This window comes from Mus caroli, unplaced genomic scaffold, assembly GCF_978045245.1.
Source record: "Mus caroli unplaced genomic scaffold, Mus_caroli_1 scaffold_2, whole genome shotgun sequence".
Classification (NCBI taxonomy): Eukaryota; Metazoa; Chordata; class Mammalia; order Rodentia; family Muridae; genus Mus; species Mus caroli.
The window spans coordinates 89221280-89234937 of record NW_028227257.1 but is presented as its reverse complement, the minus strand read 5'-3'; the positions used below and the strand labels follow the sequence as shown (position 1 = coordinate 89234937).

Here is a 13658-nt window from a genome sequence, read left to right as displayed (position 1 = left end):
ATTTTCATTTACACAATATATTACATTTATATACTCTAATTTGATTTGTAAAATGAACTTTTTTCTCAAGGCCAGAAAGTGTTCACCTGTAACACAGAGGTAAGAGCTGAACATAAACAACAGATTAGATTCTCAGTATCCACTGGAGTGTCACTTTTCATGATACTTAGTAGATAAGTACTCCTTATTAACTGGCTCATCTCTTTACTCAACAAATATTTATAAATATTTAAATCCCACGTGACAGGAGCCATTCTCAATGGCATGATCATGGCGATGAACAGAAGATCCAAATCCTTGTTGCTGTGGGTACAGTGGTGCAGAAGAATCAGGCAAACACACACCAAAGTCATCAAGGTCATGAAACATGAAATCATAGGGTTTGCCCCAGATGAAAACAAACCTAAGAGATATCAACAATTGTAATGTGCAAACCTTGACTGACAGGTATTAAAGATATTTGGAACAATGGAAAAAACTGCAATGTGCACTGAACATTAGGTGATGTTATAAGGTTATAAGGTCAGTGCTCCTAGGCTGGTAGTGACAGTGGGCTATGAAGGAGACCAGGAGAATGTCTTTTTCTTATGGATGTAGAGCAGGGTCTTTGAGTCCTAAGAGACAGGCTGCAAACCTTTAACTTGTGCTCTGTGCTCGCTTTAAAGAAAGAAACAGGGAAACCTTGCCTAAGTGCCCACATTTACCTTTTATATAAAACGTCATTGTTGTTTTTGAGACAAGTTTTGCTAGAAAACTCAGGTTGGCCTCCCATGTGCTTAGTATCTCTAAATTGTAGCAGAAATGTTCTGAGCTAATGATAAAGATGAACTGTAAGCATAAATTAGCTTTTGCTTATCACCTTGGGTTCTATACTATGAGTCAGTGTCTAGGACCATATAGATAATTTCAAGGGGCAAGGGCTTATAAAGCCATTTATTTGTTCCTGTTTTTATTTTCTTATTTTTAAATTGTGCATGCATGTTTGCACATACATGTGTGTGTTTGTGCACATACATGTGAGTAGGTCTGATCTCCTTGAAGCTGGAGTTACAGGTGCCTATAAGCAATTGTATGGGTTCATAGAATTGAACTTGAATCTCTGTAAAAGCAATGTGTGCTTTTAACTGCTGGTTCATCTTTTTAGTCTCTTGCTCCTGTTTTTAATATGCAGTTCCTTTTCATTGGTTGGATCTTTAACATCTCCCTTTGCTACTAACACAACTATTTGCTAATATCACAACTGTAGGAATATGGCTAAGGTTAGTGATCCTGAAGACCTGCACATTATTTTTATCTAGCACCACTGACATAAACAGTACTGTAGGTTGTGGGTCCTCTTTCCCCTTCCATTTTTCTCCCCTCTGTGTTCCTATTATCTTCTCTCTGGTGTGTGTGTGTGTGTGTGTGTGTGTGTGTGTGTATACCAGAACATTTGCCCATGCATGCATGTGTGTGTGAAGCCCAGAGGTTGCTCTCAGATGTTTTCCTCTACCGCACTCTGCAGCAGTTGAAATGACAATGTCCCCCATAGTCTCAGACACAGCTTGTCTTCAGTTGGTCACAAGCACTGTTTGGGGGATGCTTAGGAGGAATGGCCTTGCTGGAAAAGGTATGTTACCTCAGATGGGCTTTGAGCATAAAAAGCCTCCCCTACTTCTAGTTGTGCGTTCTGCTTCATGCATGTGGTTCAAGATGTTGGTTCTCAGCTTGCTGCTCCAGGCAGCACGCCTGGCATCTGCTGTCTGCCCATCTGGATTCTAAGTCCCTGGAACCATAAGTACAAATAAACTTTCTTCTATAAGTTACCTTGGTCATATGTTTTAACACAGTAACAGAAAAAGTAGCTAATACACTCTCCACTTGATTTTTGAAGACATGGTCTCTTACTGAACCTGATGCTCACTGTTTCGACGAGACTGGCCATCTAGCTTCTAACTACCTGTCTCCGTCTCCTAGTGCCAGAATTACAGGTAAGTGCTGCCATGTCTGGCTTTTACAAGTGTGTTGGGATCCTTATTCTGCTCTTCATGCTTGTGCAATAAGCGCTTTACCCACTGACCCATTTCCCTAAGCCAGTACTGGGCTTAATTATTTATTTATCAGTCAAGGCCCCTGGGGAAACTTCTGGGAAACTTCCTGCCCTGCCTCTGGTGTAGCATGCAAATCTGTAAATATTTCCTGCTTGGAAAATTTTGTCACTCACTTTGAATTCATCTTAGCAGTTTGACTGCTATGCTGGTGAGATACTAAGGAGAGTCCACTAATGTTCGACACTAGCCTGAGGGACTGCCAGTGCTTAATGCAAATCAAGGCACTAGCAAATTAACCAGTTCACGTGTAAGGATATTTTTAATTCAGAGGTCTTATCAAAGTGACCTAGGAAATTACTCTGTCCACCTGGAGTGGGAAAGGTCTTAGATCTTTACTTACAAAGCACTAGACAGAGTAACCAGATGGTGCTGGCACACAGCTTTAGTCCCATCACTTGGGAGGCAGAAGCAGGCAGATATCTGAGTTTGAGGTCAGTCTGGATAGTCCTAGGATATGAATGAGTTCTAGAATAGCGAGGGCTAACACAGAGAAACCATATCTCAACAACAACAACACCCAAACAAACCACCTTCAAAACAAAGCACTAAAAAAGTCCCTGTGGTTAGCCAAGGACTTTATATATGCAAATGGATACAAATATAACATACATAAATCTAAATTATGCATGGATTTAGCTATATTAATTCCTGTTTTTAAATGTTTGCTGTCAACATTGTCTTCCCTACTTAGCTGAGTTTTTGGTTGATTTAAAACTTCTTTGTTTACATACTTCTGCTAAAATGTCTTTCTCTTTAGGGAAGGTATATGAAATAGTAAGACTTAGTTGTAGCACTTTAAAAAAATCTTTGAACAATTTTCATTATGTATATATGTACCCATCTTTGTGTGTGTGTACTAGAGTGCAGAGACCATAGATACAGTTCAGAACTTGACTCCCCTGAGGTTGGAGTTACAAGTAGTTATGAACTGTCTCACCTGGGCAGTGGGAGCTCTGCAAGAACAGTGTATAATCTTAACTGCTGCACCATCTCTTCCACTCCAGCTGTGGTATTATTTAACTGAATAAGAAAGAGGGGCACTCAGAAAGACAAGTGGGGGCCTTCAAGATGGCTCTCAACAGGCAAAGGTACCTGTGGCCAAGCTTAAGGATGTGAGTTTGATCCTGGAAACTGCATGATAGAAGGAGACAATCTACACCTGCAGGTTGTCCTATAATCTCACACACATACACACCCAGACACAAACAAATATGTATAATTTAAAAAAACCAGCACAGGGATTACGAGCCACTCATTTCAACCTATGAGACCCTGAGTGAGAACCACCCTACAAAGCTGTTCCTGGAGCCCTGGCCCTCAGAAACTAGAAGCTATAATAAATATTCACTGCTTTACTCCCAGGTTTCAATAAATGATAAAACAGCAAGAGATAACTAATACACATTCTAAAGCATAAATACTTCCATTTCTCTGCCAAAGATGAAGCAAAGGCTCAGGTGACTAAGCAAGTTCTTACAGCCATGCTGCTAACAGCAGCAGAGCTCTGGCACAGGGAACCCACTGTTTGCTCTGTATTATGCTACTTCTATTCTGGACTGTCAATTACTTTATTAGCTATTGACCCAAAATTTAATTAGCCTGGTACTGATGCTGTTACTATGCAAATAATGGGCTAAGAAACAAGTAGTTCAGCTAAAAGGCATAGTTCAGAATTACATCTCTAGTCCTCCAGCGTGACAAGAAGCCATCAATCTGCACACATTGAGGGCAACTGTTCAATCTGAATGGATGACATTCTTTCAGCCCATGTTCTTTCTGTTTGTTCACAAAGAAACCATGAAGAGGTGGCCAAGAATTATTGAAATCCAATTAAACTAGAAAATACACTAAATACTGCTTCACTGAAGAAGTTCCTCCATTTTAGTCTAGTCATTTCTTCAGACAAAGGAATTCTGGACTAGGAGATATCTCAATCAGTGAAGCGCTTCCTGAGCAAGCACAAGGACCTGGGTGTGGGGACTCAGGAGGCAGAGATAGCCAGACTTCCGGAGCTCACTGACGGCCAGTCTAGCCAAGCCTAAGGGTGAGCTCCAGGCCAATGAGAGACCCTGTCTCAAAACCAAGGCAGACAGTTCCTGAAGAACAATTCTTGGGGCGGAACTCTGACCTCCACATGGACTTTTACATACACACCACACACACACACACACACACACACACACACACACACACACACACACACAAACACCACACACACGGAAGGAGTTTATACTACCTCTCTTCCTCCTTGTTCAGTCACTGTCTACACCTGATGTAGTAGCAGCCTGGTCTACAGAATAAGGTCCAGGCCAGCCAGGGCTAGATAGTAAGACCTACTTTTTATCATTATCATTACTTATCATTATCATTACTTATCATTGATTAATTAATTTGCTTAAATAAACACTTTAAAGATTTTCTCTTATTTTTAAGTTATATGTATGTGAGTGCAGATGCCCAAGGGAGGTAATGGGTCTCCTTGAGCAAGAGTCACAGGCACTGGGTGCCTGATGTAGGCGGCTGGCACTATGCACTCTTGACAGCGGAATTGTCTCTCAAGCCCCAGTAACCACTTACCTGATAAACAGTCATTGGTATTTGGTTTTATGCTTAGGACTACCCTATAAAGTATGCTCATGTTATTTCTACTTGGCTTACAGAGGTAAATCACTTGCCAGTGTGATTTTACTAAGAAATAAAAGAGCTGGAATCTCAAAGTCTCTGCCTACTTCCTCCTCCTCTGTTTTCCCTGACAAGCTAGAAGTGACTGGGACACACTTTTTTACACATGCACAATTGTTGCTGCTGTTCAGCTGAGGCAAGTCAGCTAAGGAGCTCAGCACGGTCAGCCTCAGTCTCTGCTGTGACTAGGGATTAGCTCCTTGGCTTCTGAGAGGTCTGAACAGAACCCCAGCTTTCCTCCCCATGTTCAGTTTCTTAGCCTATCCCCAAGTGCTCAGTGCCTTGGAATGTAAACCAAGAGAAAGAACTGGACGAAGGGAGGTGGCCTCCTCCAACCGCTGGTCTCAGGACCTGGACCAAGTGTTTATTTTCGCTTCCAGTCCAAAGAACATTTTTTTTTTTTTGACAGAGGAAAAACTTCCCTAAGCTGCAATAGGGGTGAGTGTTCTATTTCCTTCTTTATTTGGTTAATATTACACTACCCACCTAGGCGGAGTCTTTCTTTCTTTTGAGACAAGGTCTTGCTATGTTGACCAGGCTCACCGGGAACCTGTAATCCTGTCTTAATCCTGCAAGTGCTGGGTTATGATTGTGTGTTACTATGACTGGCTCATTCAATTATCTTAATAAATCAATAATTACCTCAATGAAATACTTAAAAATACTGATTCTACAAAGAAACTTGTAGCACTAATAAATGAGTCTGTACTAGCACATAATAAAGACAATTTCTTTTTGAGACAGGGTTGCACTGTATAAGACAGACTAGTCTCAACTTTGCTAAGTAATCCAGGTTAGCTTCAGACTCATGATCCTCTGCCTCAGCCTCCCAAGGGCTAAATTTACAGGTCTGAATTACTACACCTGCATTGACTTCTGTGCTCTTACAATGGGAAGTTGACAAAAGTAATTAAAAGACAACAATGCCATGAGACCAGGGTGCACTGGCACATGCCTGTCATTCCGGGTAGAGGCTGGAGGGCCAAGAGTGTAGTGCCATCCTTGTCTGCACACTGCATTTGAAACCAGTCTGGGCTAAATGAAACCCTGGCTCAAAGAACCAAAAAGACAACAATAGAGACAGAAAAGTAAAATTCTGCTATTTACAAGAGGAGCAGCAAACAGCATGTATTTACAAGTAAACCCGATCCAGCACTTCCTATCTGTACACTAAACACTATGAACACGGAGAGGGCTCAGAGACCCCAGGGGGAATGCACTGTGTTCACAGACTAGGAGTGTCACATACATGTGTCTTCATAATTTCAATTTCAACCAGATGTTTGTCTGTGGGAACTCTCAAGTCTGTTCTAATAATATTCTGTTTTAATTTTCCTTCCTCCCTCCCTCCCTCCCTCCCTCCCTCTCTCCCTCCCTCCCTCCCTCCCTCTCTCCCTCCCTCTCTCCCTCCCTCTCTCCCTCTCCCCTCCCTCCCTTCCTTTCTTTCCTTTTTCTTTTTGAGTCAGTCTTACTATATAGCCTTGGCTGGTCTAGAACTCATGGTAAATACCTTGCTTTGGTCTCCTGAGTGCTGAGATTTTAGACATGTGCTACCATGCCCAGACACAAAGCAATGTTGATAAAGAAAACACTGAAGCACAAGCCTACCTTATATTAGTAGAAAGGTCCAAAGGATCTAGAAACAAACACATGCCTATCTGGTTAACTTACTTGCTTCGTTTTCTCTGGCAGTGGACCTAGGGTCTAGCCCAGTGTCATGCACACAGTAGGCAGCTACTCCAAAACTGAGCTCCACTTCTAGCTCCCTGGTTCTTAAGCAAGTTTATTTTTGTTTTCCTTGTATGTATATGGGTGTCTTGACTGCATGTCTGTCTGTGCACCACATGCATCCTTGGTACCCATGTAGGCCAGAAGAGGGCGTCAGATTGCTTGGAACTGCAGAGAGCTATAAGCTGTCTGTGGGTGCTGTGATGTGAGCCTGGGTCATCTGCAAGAGCAGCCACTGCTCTTAACTGGTGAGCCATCTCTCCAGACCCAAAGTATGTACTTTTTGCTGTTGTAAATAAAGCTTTTAGAAACTTTTATCTTTCTTTTGTGAATATGTTTTTATTTCTATTTGGTAAAGTCTTAATGTAGAATTGTTGCCTGTTTTCCAAAGCAATGCTAACCTCTCTCTTCCCACCAACAGCAACTGAGAAGTGCAGCTGTCTCACATCTTGGTTGGCATTTGGTATTATCAGTCTTCACTCTGGCATTCTAGTGGGTGTGAAGTGACAGCTCATGGTAGTTTAAGTTTGTGTCCTTGATGACTAATTCATATACTGGGCACTTTTTGAATTGGATAGTGACCTTTTACATATATTCCTTTGTGAAGTGACTCATAAAGTCTTTTGCTCAGCTTTTAATAGGTGGCTTTTGTTTTTATATTATTGACTGGTAGATGCTCTTTATATATGCTGATGTATTAAGATGTGTGTGTATAGAACATAATTTCTCCCATCTGACTTTTGATTTCTTTGTTCCTTTCTTTCTTTCTTTCTTTCTTTCTTTCTTTCTTTCTTTCTTTCTTTCTTTCTTTCTTCTTCCTCTGTCCCTTTTCTTTCCTTCAAAAAAGTTCAACAAAGTGTCATGAGTCCCAGGTTGAACTGAAACTTGCTATGATTTGAAGACTGAACTGTCAATTCTGCCTCTATTTCTGGAGTGCTAGGATTTGACCACCAGGCCTGGTTTTTGTTTTGCTGTGGATCAAACTCATGGTTTTATCTGTGGTAGACTGGCAATCACTCTACCACCTGAGCCATGTCACCAGCCTTTGTATTTTATTTAATGATCTTACTAAGCAAAACCTTTTTAAAGATATCAAACTTTACTATGAACATCAATAAATTGGAGCTTTCACACATGTAATTACTGGGAATGTAAAATAATACAGCCACAGTCTAGCAGTTCTGTGAAACATAAAAATTTCATGACCCAGCATTCCACTCCTACATACATAACCAGGAGAAATAAAAATATACATTCACACAGAAACTTGTTTGCCAATGTTCATAATAGCATTATTTATGATAGTCAAAAAATGGAAACAACCTAGTGTTTAGATGAATGGTATAATCATTTAATGAAATATTATTTGGCCATAAAAAGGAATGCAGTATTGATCTGAGTTATGACATGGGTAACACCTTTACAATACTAAATAAAGGGAGTCAGACACAGAAGTCTCTGCATTGCATGGTTCCATCCATAGGAAGTACCCATAATAGACATTAGCCATATGGGTCAATGGGTAGTTATATAAATCTGCGAGTTAGTAGGTAAGGAAAGAAATATGTTACTGAAACATACATGAGTTTTGTTCCCTGAAGGGGGCAGTTAAAAAAAAATCACTAAATTGACAACTGAGAAGATGCCCGAGTTGGCAAATGCTTGCTGTGTAAGCATAAAGACCTGAGCAGATCCCAGCACCCAGGTAAAAAGCTACCACAGCTGCCTGTGCCTATAATCTCCTCACTAGGGATAAAGAGACAGGAGGATCCCTGTGAGTACACTGCCAGCCATCATGGCTATATCAGAGAGCTTCAGGTCTAGTAGTGAAGGACCCTGCCTGAAACTATAAGGATGATGGAGAAAGACACCTGATAGCAACCTCTAGCTTTCACCACACACACACACACACACACACACACACTCACAGACACAGACACATACACACACACACACACACAAGAGCCCATGAGTTTAATTCAAACTGCACTTCCTAGCAATCTGAACTTGAGAAAGCTAATTCAAACAGGCTGTTGTGAGGACTGAGTGAGTAAATAAATGTTCTGAGAATGGTGATTCAGAGCTAGCAGTGATTTGCTAATTATTATATAACAATTATTATGGCCTAACAATAGATCCTAATTCCTGCATATCTCAAGGTATTTCCAGTTAGTCTAGTTTTACTTGGTTTTCCAGTATACTCTTTGTCTCAGCAAAATAAGCAAACAAATCAAATAAAAAAACCCTGGAATCCCCCATCTCTAAGTGTTCCCTTACAGGATGAAGGAAAGAACTCTGGTGTTGTTGTGAAGCCACTCTGGGGTCACTGCATCCCTCCCAGGTGGCTGTCTTCACTCCTCGGGGCCGTCTGGACTCTCCCTCACTCCCCTCTTGGAGCTCCCTGATAGCTTTATCCCTAGCCATTTTGTCCTCTCAGGCCAGCTTTTCCCTTGGGATACCCCTGTGCCAGCCTTGTCGATAGCTGGGATAAGAGGTATGTGCTGCTGGGCTGGGCTGGGCTGTTATACCCAGTTTTGCTACTGAAAACAAAGTCTTCTCTTGTTTGTTGATATGAATGCTATTTTCTTTAAAAAAGAAATAAAACACTGTGTTGGCTTTAGTATACTTTGACCACCTACCTTGCAGGTTTTAATATTCCTAATAGGTTTCAGTTTGATTCCAGGGGAGTTATTAATCACATCATCTTTAGTTATGTGATTTCCTCTCTCCCTTTCAATTTTTTTATGCCTCATTTATTTCTGCTGCCTAATCATTATTACCTTCAGAAAATGCAATCTAACAGAAGCAAATAGGAAACACTGGAATTGTTTTTATAACTATATTGAGATATCCATCTCATTTCTTCCTTCTGAAAGAACATGATAAATATTTATATTTTAAGATGAACTTAAGATATATATTAATATATTTTTTATACATAAGAAAAAATACATGAAAAAAGTGGTTCTCCAAAAACATGTGTTCAGGGGCTGGGGAGATGGCTCAATGCATGAACTGCAGGCTATGAAAGCAGAACCACCTACGTATGGGTCCTCAGACCCTGTGCCAAGCTCCATGTGGGGGCTCAGGCATCTGTAACTGCAGTCCTGCAAGTGAGAGACAGAGGCAGTAACAGGAGAGTCCCCAGGAGCTTGCTGATGGCATACACAGCAATTAGCAACAGATCCTGATTAAACATGGTGACCATCACCTGAGATGGTCCACTGACCTTCATCTGCATGCTGTGACTCACACACACACATACACACACATGTACATGCACAAACACACACGCAGAGGGAGATAAGAATGTGTATCCAGCATACTCTGTAGTATGCAATGAGAATTATCCATGGAAATCCTAGCCATGGTGGGCGGCACCTGACTGGCAGGCAGTAGTGGCAAGTGTACGGAAGCCGGTTTGGCTCTGTTCATTTCATTCTCTGCACTGCTCCTTTTCTATAAGCAGATGTCACTTGGATCAGAAAAACATAAGCAAACAGGGGGAAAAGAATGCATGAAGGCCATGGTGCTGAACTTGGGTCTTAGAGCCTCGAGTCCCTATGGCCACCCTTGCTGGACTCCAGCCAGCTTTGGGACCTGCTTCAGAAATGCTTTATCTATGTCTTCCATATGGCTGTGCAGCCTTCAGTGTGATATGAGATGACGACACTTCTCTTCTGCTCCTCTTTTCTCTGAATCCAGATGTTCTCTAACAAGTTCCCACTGTTAGATCTGTGTCTACATAACCAGGCAGACATACATCTTTTTGATTTTCTCAAATCTCTTAAGTATATATGTCTTTTTCCTGGCTCAGGCTTCTCCCACAACTCCCTGGACTGACCTGGACTACAGTACACCATGAGAAAAACTGTTTTCTAGTACTCTTGGGCACCAACTTTCCTTGAGCAAACACTTGCTAAAGTTAGTGGCTGCTGGGCTGTCTCTCGAGGATCTCCATGGCATGCTGTCCCTGCCAGGACATGAGTGTGCATTCCAGAGGCACAGCATTCCATTCTGAAGTGAGTCCTCAAATCACACTGACCAGCTACTTAGGTAGGCAGGCCCTTCCTTTCCTTGCCCATCCAGACTTTGTGCCAGACTCCTTATGAAAGATGTCCAGGCATTTTCTGTTCTCAGATCTCCACACTAACTCACTGCTCCAAACCCTAACTCTCAGCAGACACTCTGACTTTATGGGAGGGCTAAAGCCATCTAATTTCTCTCCTCTCTCCTCTCTCCTCTCTCCTCTCTCCTCTCTCCTCTCTCTCTCTCTCTCTCTCTCTCTCTCTCTCTCTCTCTCTCTCTCTCTCCCCCTTCCTTTTGTTTGTTTGTTTTTCGAGACAGGGTAGTCTGGGCTATCCTGGAACTCCCTTTATAGTCCAAGCTGGCTTTGAACTCAGAGATCTGCCTGTCTCTGCCTCCCAAGTGCTGGGATTAAAGGTGTGCGCCACCACACTGTCCAGTACGCTCACTCATACTTTCTTTTCTTTTTCCCTGTCTTTCCTTTTCTTTTCTTTTTTTCCTTTTATCTTTCCTTTTCTTCTCTTTCTTTCTTTTTAAAGATTGTGTGTGTGTATGTGTGTGTGTGTAGGTGCCTGCCTTTGAAGTCCAGAAGAAGGTGTTGGGATTCCCTGGATCTGGAACTAAACCCCAGTCCTCTACAAGAGCAGCAAGCATTCTTAACCACTGAGCCACGTCTCGAGTCCCTCTCTGATTTCTGAAGTCAATTCCATTCACCCCTCAACATCTGTTGCCCACCTTCTCTGACCTGGTTAACAGCACTTCCTCTCTCAGTTTCTTTTCTGTTTGCCTTTATATCCATTTTTCTCCTTTGTAATAATTTTACTGTGGTCTACAGGGAGAACAAGCAAACACATGTTTTTTACTTTTACCGGTGGTCTGTAATTATTTACACAGTGCTTTCTTTTCAACTAGACTGTGAACTCTTTGTAAACAAAATTATATTCTCCAAATCCTTTTTACATCAGCACCTACAGTAAGATCCGGCCCAGAGGATGCACTATAGCATCCCAAATGAACAAACAAATGAATGAATGGGTTCTCTGCATGCCTTTCACTCAACACAGTGCTTTGAACACTAAAGAACCTAACAAGCACACAGACTCAAAACCAAAAGCTTTATGACTTTGAAACCTAGAGTTCCCTGAAGGACAAGTTTTCACAACAGTTCACTTCAGTACAGTATAGCCTATGTACTATAAATGTACTAGGAAAAGTGAAGCCTGAGTCTGTTGCTTGAAAAGTCTCAATTTAAATTAGTTAACATTTAGTTTTGAGAGAGGTGCTCACTATGCCTGGAACTCATAAAGTAGACCAGGCTTGCCTCAAACTCATCTTCATCTAAGCACTGGGATTAAAGGTATGTGTTACCACACCTAGCCTTAATACATTTTTTCTTAAATAAAAATTTTGTCCTTTCTTGCTCCCCTGCCCTGCTTTTGATTGCTCTAATAGGCAAAAATTTTACATATTAACCATAAGTCAAAAAAAAAAAAAAAAAAAAGACCAAACAACTGGCTGACTTGAGATGGCAGAACTGACAGCTCACATGAACAAACATCCTCAATAGACTAAAACAATGAAATGTAAAAGCAGATATAGTTCTTATATCACCTCAGAGTTGATATGCAGAAAAACTTAATTTCTGAAGTGTATCCAAAAAAAGATATCTTATGAATCAACCTTGTAATACAGCAAATTTCTCCACCACAAACCACATTTACTTATTATTATAAATAAATTTATAATAATTTACAAAATATAAATTGTAAATTTCCTCTCTATCTTTTCAAACAATTAAAACTTCAGTGCTCAGGTTGCCTCAAATGCCTTCTCTCTTTGATAAGTCCTGCCTATCTTCCATGGTGTACCCGAGCTTCCTCTTTTGTTATTAGTCCATATTAATAATACAAAATAATCGGCTTCACTGTGATGCTTTCACACATGTATATGTCGCATGCTGATCCTGGCCACCCCCATTCTAGCTTATTTCACTTAAACCCATGGGCTCCAGTTGCATAAGAACTGGCCTCATCCTTTATAGCTAAGCTTGCTCCATTATGTATGTAGACCAGTTATCTCTACTGATTCATAAACTGGTGCACCTGTACTAATCCCTTCCCTTGGCCCTTGTGAATAAGCAGGAATAGACCATATGTTCTGTTTTTGATCCCCTCATGTGTACCAGGAATTCTATACTGGATCAGATGCTAATTCTACTTTCAGAGCTTGTTTTGTTTAGAGACTGAGCCTTGTGTAGCCTAGGCTAGACCAAACTCTTCAGAGGAAGTCTACACAGGATCTTTCCTCTTCCTGCACTCTTAACCACACAGCATGGCACTTGCTTACTCCAGACTGTGCCATGTCCTGGCTGTAAGGATCTTAAGCCACCAACCATCTTCCTTCCTTTAAGGTCTCCTGATACAGGGTCTCATAGGCCAAGCTAGGCTGGTACTCACTCTGTAGCCCAAGCTATCCTTGAGCTTATGACCTTCTTGTCTCCATATCCTAAGTGCTGGGATTACAGACATGGGCCACCATGTGTAGTTTATGCCGTCTTCTTTTCCTATACTTTTCAATTCATATATCATATGGAGTAGATAGCAGACACTCAAACGTTTCTCCTTCTTCCTTTTTTGTTTGAACTGGGGATGTAACTTAATGGGTAGAGTACTTGCCTAGAATGCATGAAGTTCTGGCTTCAATCGCCAGCACCAGATAAATAGGACACAGTGGTACACACCTGTGATTCTAGCACTAAAGAGGCAGAAACAGAGGAATAGGAAGGATCAATCAGGTAATGCTGGGATACCTGAGATCCTGTCTCAAAAGTATTATTGCTCTCAGATACAGCTTTATTTTATAGTGATTATCAAAATGTAACTTTATTACAAACAACAGCAAAAAATTCTAATGTCTGTCACCTGAAGTCATTAAACTATCAATAACATTTTGTAAACTTTGTTACAAATACTTTTGTATGTATATAAACCTATCAGGCACAAATATATATATATATATATACATTGTTACAAATGGTATTTTATCACTCTACTATTCTGCAACTCGAACAATAAATATATATATTGCAGTGTGTGCCTAGAAAGTCATCAAGCTTTGTCCTCTCCCACTGGA

The 13658-nt window shown here is 41.1% G+C and overlaps 1 protein-coding gene across 5 annotated transcripts in view; it reads right to left on the bottom strand.

Moving 5' to 3' along the window:
* Positions 1–13658, bottom strand: part of Cstpp1 (centriolar satellite-associated tubulin polyglutamylase complex regulator 1) — a 165973-nt gene that overhangs the window by 65197 nt on the left and 87118 nt on the right. The window lies entirely within an intron of this gene.